The sequence below is a fragment of the Monodelphis domestica genome, chromosome 1, assembly GCF_027887165.1.
Source record: "Monodelphis domestica isolate mMonDom1 chromosome 1, mMonDom1.pri, whole genome shotgun sequence".
NCBI lineage: Eukaryota > Metazoa > Chordata > Mammalia > Didelphimorphia > Didelphidae > Monodelphis > Monodelphis domestica.
In genome coordinates, this window is record NC_077227.1 from 757,904,366 (window position 1) to 757,916,067 (window position 11,702).

At 51.5% G+C, this 11,702-nt stretch overlaps 1 protein-coding gene across 1 annotated transcript in view; it reads left to right on the forward strand.

Annotated features, from left to right (window-relative positions):
• Positions 1-3,350, forward strand: part of TDRD15 (tudor domain containing 15) — a 44,312-nt gene extending 40,962 nt beyond the window's left edge. Inside the window, exon 4 of the mRNA XM_016428356.2 lies at positions 1,950-3,350. The gene's annotated coding sequence lies outside the window, so the exon portion shown is untranslated. The remainder of the gene's footprint in view (positions 1-1,949) is intronic.
• The last annotated feature ends 8,352 nt before the right edge of the window (positions 3,351-11,702 follow it).

Here is an 11,702-nt window from a genome sequence, read left to right on the forward strand (position 1 = left end):
CCCATCAGACCCACTTCCTTCTCTCGTGCTCTTTGTTCTGCCCCGTCTTTGGGGCTCCCCTTTCCAGGCCCTTTGTCCATGCCCTCCTCTTCTCCTCTCTTCTGGAGGTCCTTAGACATTTTGGACCCAGAGTCCTGGGGATGTCCTAGGTCAGTCCATCCAAAACAAAGTGTGTCATCTCTGTCTTCGGGGCCACTGTCCGTCTGGTGACTTACTCACAGGGAGGGATGCTGTTCTCGCTTCTCCTCGACCCAGTCATCTGGACACTCCCTCCCTTTTGGGGCTGACCTTCCACCTCGAGGCCTGTCCACCACACAGCTGCCCACATTCTCCTGAAGCCCAGAGTTGCCACACTGTTCCTCTGCTCAGGAGTGGTCTCTCGGGATGCTAATTTTCAGCCTTTATTTCCCCCGACTCCTGCCCCTCTGATGGTAATGTCCTTGAGGACTGGATGGCGAGGCGTCCTGACCCCCTTCCATGCCAGTTAATTTGTGGTTCTCCATCTTAGGTCTCTGCCCAGGTACCTTTGGGGGACAGAACTTCAGGCTTGGCAGAGCATCGCTTGGCCCCCCCATAGCATCCTTCCCCAGTCACCACTCTCCTGCAGGACTCTAGAGGCCAGCCCCTGTCCTGGGCTGCACAGCCCTGAGTGGGGGCCAAGAGAGCCCAGGGGAGGACGGCAACAATGAGGCTGGATGTGTCGGTTGGGCCTGAGCGATGGAGGGCTGGAACAGGCAATCCTGGGAGGCAGGAGGGACCATAGCTGGCTACAGAGCGATGTGGTCAGAAGTTCCTCTGGGAAAATCAGGCCTTGAAATGGGGAGGGGGGGAGCCTGCTGAGTCCAGGGGAGGGAACGAGGGCCTGAAGGAGGGAGGGAGAGGGTGAAGAAGAGCAGAGCTCTTGGACATTGCCTTGTGGGAGATCCCTTTGGGGCACATGATGGGGAGAGGGAGGGCTCCTGACAACCCAGGGAGCACGGGGTAGAGGCAGGGGTGCTTTCCATGGCCTGAGGATTGTTTTTGATCTGCTGTATTATTCTGTACATCAGGCTGTTAGGTCTCAGGACCCGGGTCCAGTCCGCCTATAGACTGGCATTCTCTTGTCCTGGGGAATGTGGTTCTTTGGGGAGGGGCCAGGGGTCTGTTGGGCCACCTCTTCATCTGCCATCACCAGTGAAAGATGTCTCGGGGCCATCGGGGAGGTCCTGAAGATGGAGCTCCTAGAAATGTCTTCGTGTGCCTGGCCAGGAGTTTCCGTCTGTCTGGTGGTAGTTGAATGTCTTGGCCGTTCAACAGTGAATTCTATGAAAATGAAGAAAAAGCCGTCTTTTCGGATAATCGTAGTAGCCCCGCTGGCTGGCCGGATGCTGTAGAGGGCAGGGGAAGGACCATGCAATCCACGAGACCGAAGCTGCAGAGAAGAGAGGGATGGCTGGAGGCTGGGCACAGGGGGGTGCCTGAGGGTCACCCGGCCCCAGAAGATAGACAGAGGGGGAGCCTGGGGAGGAGGAGGAGGAGAGAGAAGAAGGCCCTTTGGGTAAAGAGAATGGGAGAGGAAGGAAATTCAAACTTGGTCGAAGTTGCTCGAAATAAATACTGAAGCCTCCCCTGCGAGGAGAGAGTCTGTCGGGGTGCTTCAAGCAGGTGAAAATGAGTGTCAGGACTCTCCATGTTCCCTGGGGAGTGCTTTCTCAAGGGACCCCGGAATGGGGAAGCCCAATTCACCCGTGTCCCCAAATCTGCTTTGTGCATGGTGATCGTGGTTCACATTGAATGAATAAAATGAGAAAACAAGTCGTAGAAAGGATCCTGACAAAGTACTGAAAACCGCCCTGTGACAGTGATGACAGCTTGTGTCTAGCCAGATTCTGCAGAACTAGGTACGTTTGGGGGTGCTTTTTCTTAGACTGGACTAACATCCCCAGTAACGCTGTGGTTTCTTTCCTCAGCTCTTGAAGACGAGCACGATTCCCTTCCGTTAGGGGACGTCCGCCTGAAGAGGAGTCTCGTTCTGTGAGCACGTATTGCTTTCACATCCAGCTGGGGACTTCGCTTTTTGTTTTTGCTATAAAATACGGTTTAAATGGTTTTGTTGAACTCTTAAATTAACGCGGATGCTTCAAGAGGGCCGTTTTCAGCCTTCCCAGGTGGGGCTCTTTCAGTGAGACTCCATCAGGAGGCGCTGTTGACCAGGCCCAGTTTTGGGGGCCTCTGGCCAGAGCATGCTGCCTGTTTGGGGCAGAGACAGGCCTGCGCTCCTTTAGGGGAGCTGCAGAGAGCCGGGGTTCCTTGCTCACCCTGCTGCTTCTCCAGGCCCCGTCCACTTTCAGGTCAGCAGGTTCTGTGGCCGCAGTGACTGCCGGGCGCAGCAGGAAGCGCAGCCCTTACTTAGACTGACTTCCCTTTGTTTCCTTGGATTGACCTTTTCATTGTGTAATCGTTGGCTGCTCTGGCATGTTGAGGGAAACTCCCCCAAGAGTGGATCCTTTCCCTACTTTGTTGGTGTCGGGGCCCCTGTGGGCAGGAATCACCAAGAACGGCAGAGCCGGGGGAAGGGGGAGCAGAAGCAAGGAGGATGGGCAGCGCTGAACAATCCCACAAGATCGTACTGTGCCGGAAGCTCATTCTCTGCCCGCCGGCTCCTCCTGACTTTGCTGGCACATAAGCTGCACCCCAGCCAGCCGGATTCTCCCCCCAAAAAGGGAACTTCCTGTTTGGAATTGCCTTCACGTGGTTGATGTTAGGTTGACTTTGCTATGCATTTAAGTTTTGAAAATCCCCCTTTTTTTTTTTGTCATTTTGAGTTACACGAGAAGTTTTGCTTTCTTTGTGCTCTTTGGAAGTGCCTCAAATAAACCTCCAAGTTCCTTTCTTCAGTAATCAGGTGTAAAAGGCAACCACGGAAAAAGATTGGTCGTTTGGCTGGTGCCAACACTATCAAGAGAGATCCATGCCTAGACGTGGTTTGGGAAGTCCTGATCCACTTGGGGTCTCTCTGGAAGCCATTAGCCGGTCGGAGAGAAGCGATCTCGGCAGAGCCTCGGCGGGCCTCCCTCAGGTTGGTCTTTATTTTCCTCATGGAAGGGTTCCCCGTGTTGAGGTGGAGAACTTGAAAACAGGACTGGAGTTTCCGTGCGAACGAACGGTTGTACTTTGGCTTTGGCGGCCCAGCCTCAATGATCGCCTCTTTCTGTGTGATGGTCCATATCATGTGTTTTTGTTCAGCAGCTTCAACGACACGAAATTCTTTTGGTAAATTTGGCAAAATTCGGTGAAAACAAATCATTGTATCCTTTGGTTTCTTTGATGTGGCATTGACAAGGTCTGTGGATTAAAGTGCTTACATTGCATTCAAGCGAGTCGGCCTTCTCTTTCTTGACGGCGAGCCACGCTCAATTGCCCTTAGAGTGGGTCTCCACCAGACAGCTTGCTCTGGGCCAGCCTCTCCCATCCCCGAATCTCCCTTCTCTCCCAGAAGCCTGGGCTGTCCCTGCCCTGCGGCCTCACCACTCTCCTCTCCCGGCGAAAACACTTGGGGTCTGCACTGAAGCCCCCTCCTGTGCGCGTGCTGCCCAGGGAAGGCAGGAAAGGCGTAGAGCCACCGTGCTGGGGTCCCCTCGAGATCGGTTACCCAGCATCCCCTGGGCCCACCCTCTTCTTACATCTGTGCGGCTCCCTCCGTTGTGCCCCAGCTCTTCCATCCATGGTGCCTCCACCAGCAGCTCCCCCTCCACTGGCTCCTTCTGTCCAGCCTGAACCCTGCCCCGAACCCCCACCCCCACCCCAGTTCTCCTGTCACCGCTAACTGCCGTCCCTGTCTCTCCTTCTGCCCGCCCCTCCCCTCCCCGTCTGACTGTTCCGCCTCCTTCCCAGGATCCTTTGCCAGGCGGAGTCTCCCTCCTCCCCTCCTGAGCCTCTCCCTTCCCTTCCTCCTTTCTGACTGCTTCTCAGACACTAAATCCCTCCAGGGTCTTGGGGCCCCACCCAGGAAGCAGCTCGGACTCCCCTCGGCACCCCCCCACCCCATCCTACTCCTGGGCACAGGTCTGAGGCCCCCCCGACTCCAACCTGGAAAAGGGCAGCTGCTGCTTCTTGACTCCCAAGATCCAGAAGGGCCGCTCTCAGGCCCTCTGCCCCAGTCCCCCCCCCCCCCCCACCTGGGCCGCCCCCCTCACCTTCCAGCCTCCCTTTGCTCCTTTCCCATCTATCAGGTAGTATAGAGCAAGTTGGCCTGCTGCCTTCCGGTCACGTGATGAGCTCCCGAAGGCGGGGCCTTCTGCTGCCTGGCGCCTCCCTGCCTCCCTCCCGGCCTCTGGGAAGGCTTCCTTCCTCCTGGCTCCGGCTTTGCTTTTGGGACCACCTTACAGCCGCCTCATGCGCACCACATCCGCCTGCTTTTTCGGGGAGCCTCCGCGGCCGTCTCCCCCCAGAAGCTTCGCGGGACCGAGGTTCAAGGGGCGAGTGCAGGCCAGAGCCAGACGCCCGGCGCTTGCTTATGCCGCCGGGCTTCCCCCTGTGGTCACGGACTGGGGGGCCCGGAGGGGACTCTCAGGTGGGGGAACACACCTTCCCTGCCACCAGCTCGGCCCCAGGGCCCGCCTTTCTTCCAGAGGCTCCGCCCCTCAGGGCCCTGGACTGGGGACCGGGTCTGGGGGGCTCTGAAGGCGGCCCTCCGGGTGCCCCGCAGCGGCCACGGGCCCTGTATGGGCCGAATCCTGGGCGTTTCCACTGGCGGGGGTTCCTTTAGCGCCTCTCCTGTTCTCAGCCCCCACCGGACATTCCCAGCGCGCTCTGCTCTGCTCGCTGGCACACGCGGCAGTTGCTCTCACAGCAAAGCCGGGCTCTGCGCAGCTTCTCGTGCGGAGCCCGCCGCACACTTCCAAAGACCTGAATGCGCAGGGGAGGGAGGGGGCTGGCTGGAATAAACATGTGCAATCTGGAATGCAAGGACGACCCTGCCCGCCGGCCTCCCCCGGCCTCCTTGGGAGGGCTCCGAACACAAGCTTGGGCCGCCGGGCGGAGCCTTCCCGCCTCTGTGAACACACTGTGGTGTGCCGGTGCCGACCTCCAGTGGGGCCGGGCTGAGCTCCGTGATTGCCACCTTTCTAGGCCGCTTCGGCCTTGGCCGGATACATTGTGAACAAGGCGATTGGAAGATTAGGTTTGCCTCGAATCCAGATCCATTGCAGACCTTTGAGACTCCTCCCGTTCTCTCCTGCTTCCCCGCATCCTCTTCCAGCTCCCACAGACTCAGTGGCCTCCTCTCTGCTGAGGACCCTCAGATAAACCCAGCCTCTCCTCTCGGGCTGGGCGTCCAGTAGACCTTTTCAACTCAGAACCGGTGGTCTTGGCTCCTGACACTAGGGAGGGGGACGCCAGGATCCCCCAGCCTGGCACCCCTGCACCCCCTTCTCCCTTCTGACCGTGCAGGGTCCAGGGGCAGCCCCTCACCCCCCAGCTGCTGGGCGGGTGCTGCTCTGGCCGCCTTGGGTCTCTCCCCGGCCAGGATGAAGTACACAAATGCTGTGGTGGGCGATGGCGGCTCCTCCCTTCCTGGTCACTCTTGGCGCTCTGCCCCCTTTCTGTTCATCTTGTGAGAAAACCTTATCCAGTGGCTGGCCTGCTGCTCAGAGACCTGTCATCAAGGGCGGAGCTTGGGGGAGCCAGAGATGGGCCGGCGGGACCAGTTTTCTCACAACTATACACTGAGGCCACTGCGCGGGTCCATCGTGCTCTTTCCAGGTTCCTTTGCCTGAACACAGACCTCTGGGAAGAGCAGAGGCGCCCCTTTTCTGATTTCAAGGAATGAGACTCCTTCCTTGTCTTCTTTACCAACTCTGGAAATTCGCTCATTGTTGGCACAGCTTGGGAAATCTGGATTTTCCTCCATAGAAACAGATGACCTAATTTTGAATCCTTTGTTTCCGGTTTGTTTTTCTTCTTCTAATTGGTTGGTCTTATTTGATTAATTTTTTTTTACTACACAAAAATCTATCTCTGTATTTGGGGTCTTTGAACCTCACGGGGAGTCTGTCGACCCATTTATTGTGCCTGTTTTGCTTACTACACTATGGCTTGGATTGTGCACCCTCCTGTGCCTGGCGGACTCTGCTCTGGCTCCTGGCCTCCCTGCATTTATTTAAACCCCAAATAAAATGCCACCTTCTATAAGATGCCTTTCAACTCCAGTGCCTTCCCTCTGTTGATTATGTCCAATGCATTTATTGGCTTATCCGCTGTCTTCTACATTAGCTTCTACATTAGATTGCAAACTTCTTGAGAGGAGGAGGGATTTTAAGATAACTTGGGAGGACATTAAGAAAGGTCTGACCCACCAGGTAGGAGATGGTCTGAATGAGAGTGAAGTACAGATTCTGCTGCCTCAGTGGACATCAGGAAGCATCGCCCCAGAGGGCTCTCAGGTAGTGGCTATTGGCAAAGGGGATGGTGGAGGCCCTGCCTGGTTGTGGGTTGGACACTGGAGTCTCTGATTTTGGTTCCAGGGTGAACAGATGCTTGTGGCTGTGGTAGGCCAGTGGTGTGTTTCTTGGACCAGGGAGAATGAGAATGTTTGCTGTGGTCATGGCCATGCAGGGAACCTGGTCAGGGCTCAACTCAAGGGTGGAGAGGAGTGTTTGAGGTCACTTATAAACCAAGATGTAAGCCAGAAAAGCAGCAACCGTACTTGACACTGGATCATAGCATGCTGGAAGAACCAAAAATGTCAGATTCCCTCTTAGATAGAGCTCTGAAAACAACAGCACAAAAATCCTCATGCCTGAGACATCATCTTCCACCCTCTGGGAACAGCCTGACCCTAACATAAAGTTAACAGCCAAAAAATGAGTAAATAACAGAAAAAGAATGTGACAGAGACAGTTACCATGGTGATAGAAATGATCAGGGTTCAAACTCCGAAGACAGTGAAGTCAAAACGTCTACTTGTAAAACTTCAATGAAGAATGTAAGATGGCCAAAAGCCCCCCCTCCCCCAATTCTTGGAAGCACTTAAAAAGGACTTTAAATGTCAAATAAAAGAGGTAGAGGAAAAAATGAGTGAGTAAAGGAAAACAATGCAAGAAAATCAAGCAAATTATGAAAAGGAAGTCAGCCAGCTAGAAAAAGAGATCCCAAAACTAATTAAATACAATAACTTCTTAAAAGTTATAATTGGGTAAGGGGAAGCTAATGACTTCATAAGAAATTGAGAAACAAAAACACAATGAAAAACTGAAAACTAGAACATGAAATATTCCATTGGAAAATCAAATGACTGGAAAACAGATCAAGTAGAGGTAATATTAAAATTGTTCAACTACCTCAAAGTCATCATTAGAAAAAAGAGTCAAGACGTTATATTGCAAGAAAATAAGGAAAATTGTCCCGAAGTTTTAGAGCCAGAGGGCAAAATAAAAATGGAAAAAATTCACTGATCGCTGCCTGAATGAAAACTCATAGAAATATTATAGCTAAGTTTCAAAGCTCCTAGGTCAAGGAGAAAAGATTTTCAACAACTAGAAAAAAATAAATATTGTAGAACTACAACAGGATAACACAAGACTTAGCTTCAACATGAAAAGACTGAAGGATATGGAATATGATGTTCTGTTGAGCAAAGGAACTGGGCTTGCAGGCCAAAATAACTAATCCAACATGGACATCCGGAAGAGGAAAGTAGGATCCCAAAGAACCACCTTGGCTTCATCAGGAGCGGATCATGCTGGATTAACTTCATTTCCTATTTGACAGGGTTACAAAACAGGTTGATCAGAAGATGTTATGAAAATAGTTTATTTAGGTTTTGGGAAAACAGTCGACAAAGCCTCCTAAGCTTCCTAGGTGAACAACACCTACAGAATGTTTAGATGACGGCACAGTGAAGGGGGATTGGCATTGGGGCAAAGGTAGACTCCCCGTAATCATTAGTGGTCATTGCCTCTGAGGAGGAAGTCTCTAGTGGAGGCATTTCTCGTCCTGTGGCATTAAATGTCTTTACTAGTGATGTGGCTATAGGGGTGGATGGCGTGATTGTCAAATTTACAGATGCCACAAAACTAGGATGGACAGCTAACACAGAGGATGACAATCGGGAAATTATTGATGGATTACAGCACTGGGATGTGTCCAGTTGTAGGAGATTCTCTGGAGGTAAATGAAAAACTTTGTTCTTGAGTATGAAAGATCCACTCTGGATATAGGATGGGGAAGGCACACGTAAACTGTTGTTTGTCTGAAAAATGTCTGGGGATTTTAGTGGCCGATAAAGTAAACATGGAGTGTGTTGTGGCAAATGCCACTAGTGCATCTTTAGGTTATCAGATCTGTCAGATGACAAAGTGGGGAAATAATAATGATGGAGGGGATGTGAGAGAATTGGGGCACTGAAGCCCTGTTGGTGGAGCTGTGATCTGGTGCCATCCTTGTGGGGAGCATTTTGGAGCTGTGCCCAAAGGGCTCTAAAACCACCTGTGCCCACCAATGCTAAGCCTGTATCCCAAAGAGATGCCAAAAAAGAAAACTATTCAGGTGGACAAAAAGATTTAGAGCAGCGTTTTTGTGGTGGCAAAGGGAGGGCTGGAAACCGCGGGGATGGCCATCATTCCCGAAGGGCGGAACAAGTTGTAGCCTAGGAGGGTCATGCCATTCTATTGGCTATAAGAAGTGATGAGCAGGATGGTTTCAGAAAGACCTGGAAAGGCTCACATGAGCAAGCGAGGCAGAACCAAGTGAGCCAACCAGAACGACGCTGGACCCACTGGTAACAGCAGTGTTGTTTGGCGAAGAGCTGCGAATGGCTTCTCGATTCTCTGAAATACACCGAGCCAAAAGAGGCCCAAAGACACGTGATCAAAACGATCTCTGCCTCCAGGATGAGCTGATGGAGTCTGAATGCAGATAAAACCCCACCAAGTTTCCCTCTTTTGTTGTTGGAGATTCTTCCCCCAAACGGCTAATCTAGAGAAATGACTCGCCTCTAAAACGCGGGGGGACGACAGGAGAGGATTGCTTTAAAGGAATGCTAAAACGGGTTTCTACACGGAATTAGGGGACAATCAAACGTATTTAAAAGAGGGGGGCACGCTTGACCAGCCCAGACGGTGGAGGAGGAGGGAGCAGTGCCGCCTGGCTCTCATGGCCACTGCAGGAACAGAGATTGCAGATCTGAGCAGTGATTGGAAGTGTCAGGAGAAAGCATGCGATTCATGCCAAGATCGCACATTTGGCTCCCAAGGGCAGCAGCTGGGGAGTAAGGGAGGGCTGGGACTGTGCAGCCAGACCCCAGAAATGAGCCCCAGGAGAGGAGCCAGGAGAGGGGACTTCAGGCTCCAGCCCAGCCAGCACAGAGCCTGGGCTTCCCTCCTACCCCTGCAACAACAGACCCTATGGCTGCCTCTCCCAGGAGGGGGGTCCTAGAGCCACACGTAGGGCAAATGGCTGGACTGCCATGAAGAGGTCTAAGATGACACTCCTGGGCCCTCCCTGTACCCAAGAGAGGGGATCTTAAAGCCAGACTCCGGTGCTGCAGAGGCCAACAAAACCCGTTTTCCGGTTCCCCAGCAGCTGTGACTTGGTGCCGGCTCCTACCAAATCCAAAGCAACTCGTACGATCATTTCATTCTTCTGGCTGAAAACCTTCCGTTCCTCCCCGTTGTCTGCCAAGTAAAACTCAGATCCTCGGGCTTGCTTTCTAAGACCTCGTTGCTTCGCTGTGGGTTCAGCCTCGCCATTTTGCTCTCCTTCATGCCTGCTGCACCGTAGGAACGAACACCCCCAGCCTCTGGCCCTGGGCTTTTGCTGGTCCCTCTGGCTGCTCTTTGCCTATTGAAGACCCAGGGCAGACACCATCTTCCAGACGCATTGGCTCAGGATGTCCGTCTCTTAGGGAATGGAGGAACAAGCGCGCTCTGTGGCTCTGATGGAATGCCGGGAGAAATGATGAACAGGAAAAGCCTGGAGAGACACATGGACCAGTGCAAAGTGAAGAGAGAGGAACCAGGAGAACGGCACTCACAATAACGGAAATATCCGACGACGATCAGCTCGAAGGACTCAAGCCAGGCCCCGAGATAACCCCAAGGAGCTCGGGATGAAGAGGGCCACCCACAACCCAAGAAGGAGCTGCTGGAGTCCCAGTGCAGAGCGAGGCAGGCCAGCTTCCCCCTCGTGTGAGATGGGTCTTCCCTTGTATAACCCTGTCAGACGGGTTACTGCCCTGGGGCAGGCGGGGGAGATGGAGACAATCCAAATCCCCAAATGTCAGAGAACAATTGTCAAAAGTGGTTTCTACCAAGCTACAGACCAACCTCCTTCAGGAGCATCGATGCAGAAATCTTCAATAGAATGTTAGCAAAAAGACTCCAGCAAGTCATCACGAGGGTTATTCACTACGATCAGGTGGGATTTATAGCAGGAATGCAAGGATGGTTCAATACCAGGAAAACCATCCACAGAATTGACCATAATGACAACCAAACTAACAGAAATCACATGATTACCTCAATAGACGCAGAAAAAGCCTTTGACAAAATACAACACCCATTCCTATAGAAAACACTAGAAAGTATAGGAATAGAAGGGCCTTTCCTAAAAATAATAAAAAGTATTTACTTAAAACCATCTGCCAACATCATCTGCAATGGGGATAAACTAGAAGCCTCCCCAATAAGATCAGGAGTGAAACAAGGATGCCCTTTATCACCTCTACTATTTGACATTGTACTAGAAACACTAGCTGTAGCAATTAGAGAAGAAAAAGAAATTGAAGGTGTTAGAATTGGCAATGAGGAGACCAAGGTATCACTCTTTGGGGATGACATGATGGCCTGCTTAGAGAATCCTAGAGATTCAACCATACAGCTAGTAGAAATTATCAGAGGGGGCAGCTGGGTAGCTCAGTGGATTGAGAGCCAGGCCTAGAGATGGGAGGTCCTGGGTTCAAATCTGGCCTCAGCCACTTCCTGGCTGGGTGACCCTGGGCAAGTCACTTGACCCCCATTGCCTAGCCCTTACCACTTTTCTGCCTTGGAGCCAATACACAGTATTGACTCCAAGACAGAAGGTAAGGGTTTAAAAAGAAAAAAGAAAAAAAAGAAATTATCAGCAACTTTAGCTAAGTTACAGGATACAAAATAAACCCACATAAGTCATCAGTATTCCTAGATATTTCCAACAAAATTCAGCAGCAAGAGGTAGAAAGAGAAACTCCATTTAAAAATCACTCTAGACTATAAAATCCTTAGGAATCTATCTGCCAAGACAAACACAGGAACTCTATGAACACAACTACAAAACACTTTCCACACAACTAAAACTAGGTCTAAACAATTGGAAAAACATGAATTGTTCATGGATAGGATGAGCTAATATAATAATAATGACACACAAATGAATCTACTTATTCAGTGCCATTCCTATCAAACTACCAAGAAACTTTTTTTTACAGAATTAGAAAAAATTATAAAGTTCATCTGGAAGAACAAAGGGTCAAGTATATCAAGGGAACTAATGAAAAAAAAATGGAATGGATGGAGGCCTAGCAGTACCAGATCTTAAACTGTACAATAGTACCAAAACTATACTATATGGCATCAAAACAATATGGTACTGGCTAAGAGACAGAAGGGAGAATCGATGGAATAGACTTGGGGCAAATGACCTCAGCAAGCTAATGTTCAATAAACCCAAAGATCCCAGTTTTTTGG